The sequence below is a fragment of the Mus caroli genome, chromosome 10 (assembly GCF_900094665.2).
Source record: "Mus caroli chromosome 10, CAROLI_EIJ_v1.1, whole genome shotgun sequence".
NCBI classification, from domain to species: Eukaryota; Metazoa; Chordata; class Mammalia; order Rodentia; family Muridae; genus Mus; species Mus caroli.
Genome location: NC_034579.1, coordinates 112958648 through 112965448, shown reverse-complemented (window position 1 = coordinate 112965448; position 6801 = coordinate 112958648). Strand labels below are relative to the sequence as shown.

Here is a 6801-nt window from a genome sequence, read left to right as displayed (position 1 = left end):
TTTCTTTCTTTCTTTCTTTCTTTCTTTCTTTCTTTCTTTCTTTCTTTCTTTCTTTCTTTCCTTTGCATTCCTGTCTCCCTTCACTATTCTACTTTGTTTCCAGTATTCTCTGAACTGGAAAATATTCTAGAGTTCTGAAAAATAAGGAAGTGTGTTCCTCCGCCCTGGCTTGTTTTTCCATTGAGATGATGTTTAATGAATGCTTAGGTCCAAGACGCTGTCCAGAAATGAAAGGTGAAACCAAGATAAATGAGCACTGTGTATGCCCTGGAGGAGTTACGGTCTGGAGAGAGTGCTCAGATGTGTGTTCAATCATTCAACACGTATTTATTAAGTGCTTACTGCATACCACGGACTGCACAGCAAACACACTCCCAGCATAGGAAAACTGTAGGAAACACAAAAAGTCATTGTGTATTCTGGGGAGGGAGACAAATAATGAAATAACTATATAATCTATCTATTGTACTATGCCCAGCTTGCTGTAGTTGCCACATGTCTCTGGGCCTGTCTACTGGGTGTGTGGTGACATGGCTTTTCCTCTGTGGCATTAAACATGACTTGTTATGACCAATGACTGAGGTGTTGAATTTTGTGTGTCATTTTCAGGCAGAAGCTTTAAGGGCCAGTGCACAAAAGACTGTCCTTCACACTGTGGCAGTGACGTGAGAATCTGTGTTAAAGGGTGCTTCTCCCTTGGCTAAGGAGGTAGTATACCTTTAATCCCAGCGTTCCACTCAGGAGGCAGGGCAGACAGATCTCTGTGAGTTCAAGGCCAGCCTGGTCTACAGAGGGAGTTCTAAGGCAGCCAGGGCTACACAGAGAAACCCTGTCTCATAAAACAAAAAAAAATTACTACTTCTTCTTCTGTGGCATAAATAATAACCATGAACTGATGAACCAATTGGTTATGTTGTGGGAAAAGTAAATTTTTGTTTACCTAAACACTAGCATGTGGGGGCTATCAGACATAATGAGCCTTTTCTAATACTAGAAGTTAGAAGCTTCTAGAAGCTAAGATGTCTGTAGGAATAATCACAATAACAAAAAGCTACAGGTAAAGGAAGCCATATGTCTCAGTGGTCAAAAATGCACAAGCTAAATGGTGAATCCTAACCCTATAATGGGGAAAAAAAAAGCTACACATGGTGGCTTATGTCTATAACCCCACTCCCTATTGGGAAGTGGAGACAGGAGACTAGCTCCAGAGATGGTCAGGCCGGGCAGCCTGTAATACGAAGCACAGTGGGCTCAACAAGAAACACTCAGCTCTAACAGAGTGAGAGGCAAGAATGAACTCCTGAAAGTCATCTCTGTGAGTGTCGTTGCATATGCATTATATATGTGCGTGCGCGCACACACATACGTGTACACACACACACATGCACACACCAGTAAACTAGTAAGATAAATCAATCAACCTCTACAAAAGCTTCATGGGGGGATGGGTTCTGCTATATGGAAGGGAAGGGAAATCATTTTAAATAAGCTAATATTGGTGCAGGGAGGGATTGGAGAAAGATCAGAGTGTCAGCATCTGACATGTGTGAAGTGCAGATGAGACAGGGGGTGGGGGGGATGCCTGGAGTGTTTGAGAAGACCAATGTGGCCAAGAAACCCGAAAAGGATGAGTGCCACCCTGGTCAAACACACCAATCATTCTCTGATGAAACTCAAAGCAAGTCCTTCTCCTTCTCAGTGAGGACAAAGTCCCATCACAGACCTGCCTGTCAGTGGGTCCTCCTCCTTTGTCCTGACTCAATGGCCACCCTCTAGAATTGTCTCCCTACCTAGTGTGTTCACGCATCTGTGCCTGCTGAGGCTACTCCTTTGGCCCTTCCCAAGACACTGTTCTGACAACAGGGTTATGTCCGTGTTTTCCCATATGACCTAATGCATGTGTGTGTACAACTGTGTCATCGCTGACATTGAGATTTGCTTCTCTGTTGGGCTCTGTAGACCTTTTCTCTCACCACACTGCCAATGTGATCTGTGTCTCCTTCCAAAACACTCTGAGCATTTTTCTTGACCTTGCTTTTAAACCTGTTCTGGGCCGATTGCTCGTTGTCTGCACCCGACTCATGGTTTTTTTCTTTCTGTCTGATGCGCATCATGTTTTAAACCTGATATATTTCAGTGGGGCCCCAGTTCATGCTAGAAGCTTGGCCCAGGGCCATGGGATTGGAAGGGGATGCAGACTCTTGAAGAGGTTGGATAATGGGATGTCCTCAGGCCTGAAAAAGGACTAAAGTTCTCTCCTGAGTCTCCGGTAGTTCTCTCAAGAGAGTTATTGGAAAACTCTACAGTTGTTATCACTCAGCTGAATTCCCATTGGCCTGTCTGTAATCATGGGTTCCCTCCCCTCTTCCCACACTGCCACTTGCCATGCATGACACTACCAAAGGGGACCCTCACCAGAACCTGCATTGTGCTCTTAAAGGACTGAAGGAACTGAAGGGATTTGCAACCCCATAGGAAGAACAATATCAACCAACCAGAGCTCCCAGGGTCTAAACCACCAACCAAAGAGTACACACAGAGGGACACATGGCTCCAGCAGCATATGTAGCAGAGGATGGCCTTTTCGGGCATCAATGGGAGGAGAGGCCCTTGGTCTCATGAAAGCTCTATGCCCTAGGGTAGAGGAATGGGAGGTCAGGGAGGTGGGAGTGGGGGTGGGGTGGGAGGATTGGAGGTCCATCCTCATAGAAGCAGGAGGAAGGGGGATGGGATGGGAGTCTCTGGGGGCAGGAATGGGAAAGGAGATAACATTTGAAATGTAAATAAAGAAAATATCCAATTAAAAAACAAGAATTTATTCTTCCAAAAGGTGAGCTCAATAAATCCCTACCCTTTACAGTTAGCCTGTCTTAAGTAGCTCTTTAAAGGGCTGACAGCATGGACTAATGAGAGAACTGTTCAAATACTCAGCCTCAGATTTTGCAAGGAACACTCAGAACATAAAGGGCTGGGCTTGTTTGGATCAGTTCTGGATGCTACTCACTGCAGTACCAAAGCTGCCCCAGGCTGGAGCCTCCTACAATCTGCCGCCAACCTCCTTGGAAATGACACAAACTGAAAAGGATTGAAAGGTGAGTGGCAACAGTTTCCTGTGGCTGTCTGGGTGGTCCCTGGGGTGCGGCACATCTTCCCTAGCCTGCTGTCTTTGTCTTTCTTCTCCTCTTAAGTTCTGAAACCCGGTTCAGATCCATCACTTAGGAATAGATGGGAGAATCTGTCCAAGCCTGTCTGAAATTGGGATGCAAAACCACAAGAATGAAGTTGTGCACTTTTCTTTCAAAAAAAAAAAAAAAAAAAAAAAAAAAACAACCCTTGGTAATTCTCAAATCCTGCTGTGGGTAAGAGGTCTGAATGAGCTGCACCACCTGCCTGACTCTGTTAGCACAAATCTTTTCCTGACGCTATTTTGCCTCAGAGAGTATGTTTTGAAACTTTACCGTCCTGGTTTAAAAAAACAAAAATAAAAACAAGCCCACAGGAGCTGTGAGTGAGGCCGGTGGCATGCAGGGGCTTGGGTGTGAGTCGAGGCAGCTCCTGCCTGCTGGCTCCTAAGTTGTGGGAACAGAAGCAACACTGTGGCAGAAAGAGTCTCTTTGTAAAATCGATACCAGGGATGCTGTGAGAGCTCAGGTTCTTTTCTTATTTCTCATCCAAGACTGTATGTTTTAGTCAGGGTTTCTATTCCTGTACAAAACATCATGGCCAAGAGGCAAGCTGGGGAGGAAAGGGTTTATTCAGCTTACAATTCCACATTGCTGTTTATCACCAAGGGAAGTCAGGACTGGAGCTCAAACAGGGCAGCATCCTGGAGGCAGAAGCTGATGCAGAGCCCATGGAGGGGTGCTGCTTACTGGCTTGCTTCCCCTGGTTTGCTCAGCCTGATTTCTCGTAGAACCCAGGACTACGAACCCAGGGATGGCACCACCTACAATGGGCCCTCCCCACCCTTGATCACCAACAGAGAAAATGCCTTACAGCTGGATCTCATGGAGGCATTTCCTCAAGGGAGGCTCCTTTCTCTGTGATAACTCCAGCTTGTGTCAAGTTGATACACAAAACCAGCTAGTACAACTGACCCCTCTTCAACTAGACACACAAGCACATCACTATTAAGCCTCAACCCTTACTTTCTTAATTATTCCCAAGATCTAAATAACTTTAAAAGTCCCACAGTCTTTACATATTAAAAGTTCAATTCCTTAAAATATCCAACCTCTTTTGAAATTCAAAATCTTTTTACAATCTTAACTGTGGTCTCCACTAAAATACTTTTTCTTCAAGAGGGAAAAGTATTAGGGCACGGTCACAATCAAAAACAAAATCAAGGGCTGGAGAGATGGCTCAGTGATTAAGAGCACTGACTGCTCTTCCAAAGATCCTGAGTTCAAATCCCAGCAACCACATGGTAGCTCACAACTATCTGAAATGAGATCTGATGCCCTCTTCTGGTGTGTCTGAAGACAGCTACAGTGTACTTAGATATAATAATAAATAAATCTTTAGGCCAGAGCGAGTGGGGTGGACCGGAGGGAACAGAGGTCCTGAGTTCAAATTCCCAGCAACCATATGATGGCTCACAACCATCAGTTATGAGTTACACTGTTATACTCTTCTACATAAAATAAATAAATAAATTCAAAAGCAAAAGCAAACTCTAACTGTCTGGGATCCACTCATGATCTTCTGGTCTCCTCCATGGGCTTGGGTCACTTCTCCAGCTCTGCCCTTTGTAGCATACACACTGTCTTTTAGGCTCCAGCTGCCTGTACTCCACTGCTGCTGCTGTTCTTGGTGGTCATCTCATGGTACTAGCATCTCCAAAACATTGCTATCTTCTGCTGCAGCCTCTCATAGGCTCTTTTCATGGTGCTAAGCCTCAATTTCTCTGCATGACCCCTTCAGTCCTGGGCCTTCAACTGCCACAGAGGCTGCACCTTCACCAATGGCCTCTCCTGGCCTCTCACAGTGCCAAGCATCAGGTGCTACCCCTTCATGTTTCAAAACCAGTACCACCCGGGTGACTCTTACACATTACCAAGTCTGGCTGCCAACATGAGGTACAACTGTGGCTGCCTCTGGAACACAGCTTCTCTGTGCTCTCAGAAAACACTTCCCAGATGATTTCACCTTAGTGCTGCTGGTCTCTTCTTAATCACTGCTAGTTTCTTAGCTCCAGCTAACCAGCATCAATCGTCCCATTAATGCAAAGGTTTCCCCTTAGTACCTCTGGTATCTTGTTAATCACAGCTGATTCTTCAGCCCCAGCTGACCAAAACCACAGAATCTTCACAATCAAAACAGCAACAGCCCTGATAAGACTCTTTAATCTTACCTCTGAAATTTCACAAGCCAAGCCTCCGTCATTTGCAGTGTTCTCAACATTATCTTCCGTACTCCTACAGAACATTCCACAGAGCTCTTAACACCCAATGGCTCTTCTAGCTCAAAGTTCCAAAGTCATTCCAAAGTCCTTCCACGGTCCTCCCCAAAACATGGTCAGGTTGTCACAGGAATACCGCACTTCCAGTTTGTCTTGGACAGGGTTTCTATTCCTGGATAAAACATCATGACCAAGAAGCAAGTTGGGGAGGAAAGGGTTTATTCAGCTTACACTTTCACATTGCTGTTGATCACCAAAGGAAGTCAGGACTGGAACTTAAGCAGGGCAGGAAGCAGGAGCTGATGCAGAGGCCATGGAAGGTGCTGCTTACTGGCTTGCCTCCCCTGGCTTGCTCAGCCTGCTTTCTCATAGAACCCAGGACTACCAGCCTAGGGATGACACCACCCACAGTGGGCCCTCCCATCCTTAATCACTAATTGAGAAAATGCCTTACAGCTGGATCTCATGGAGGCATTTCCTCAAGGGAGGCTCCTTTCTCTGTGATAATTCCAGCTTGTGTCAAGTTGACACACAAAACCAGCCAGTACACTGTCGCCCCTTGACTGGTAAAAAGAAAACCCCAAGTGAGGTTTTGAACCTGTGGTATCCATGACACCCTCAAATCTTAAAGGTAAAGAACCATCAGGACCCAGACTAGGAGAACTTGGCCCCAAACACATCAGTGATGTCATGGTTAGTACCATCCTCACAATGGGAAGCAAGTTATGATCTCTGGCTCAGCAGAATGAGAGGAAGACCCATCCTGACAGAGTGGGTTGCACGTAGAGTAGGCCGCATCCCAGATAAAGAGAAAGAGTGAAAGACAGGGGGACTTCATTCCTCAAACACATACACACACACCCTGCACCCTGTCTGTCTTTGTCTGTCTCTATCTATCTCTCAATCTCTTTTTCTCTGTCTCTCTGTGTCTCTGTCTCTCTCTCCCTGTGTCTCTCTGTCTGTCTCTGTCTCAGTCTGTCTGTCTCTGTCTCTCTCTGTGACTCTGTCGTAGTGTCCCCCCACCCCTTCCTGCTTTTCTTTCCAGAGAGCCACACTTCCTGCAGTTCTCATTTCTGGATATCAGACTTTAATCTGCTCTGGTGGCCCTGGGGGGAAAAGGGGAGGACTCTCTGACTAGAACTGGGACATCAGTCTCTCTCCTTTGATTCGAGGAGTCTCTTTTCTTAGGACTACACAACTGGCTTCCCGGCACCCCAGATAGCAGATAGCCATTTGCAGAACTCTTCAGTCTCTGACCATAAGAACTCATCTGAGAAAGGTCCTTCTGCCCTCCTCTCCTCAATGGACCGATCCTCTACCGACTCTGGCCCTGCACATGCCGACAGGCTTCCTGGCTCTCTCGATGCAGACATTAGCAGTTCTCATGGTGGTCTAAGGAC

At 46.1% G+C, this 6801-nt stretch overlaps 1 long non-coding RNA gene across 1 annotated transcript in view; it reads right to left on the bottom strand.

Moving 5' to 3' along the window:
- LOC110303674 overlaps positions 1-5393 on the bottom strand; it is an 18661-nt gene extending 13268 nt beyond the window's left edge. Inside the window, exon 1 of the long non-coding RNA XR_002378943.2 lies at positions 5354-5393. This is a non-coding gene — a long non-coding RNA (uncharacterized LOC110303674). The remainder of the gene's footprint in view (positions 1-5353) is intronic.
- Positions 5394-6801: the final 1408 nt, after the last annotated feature.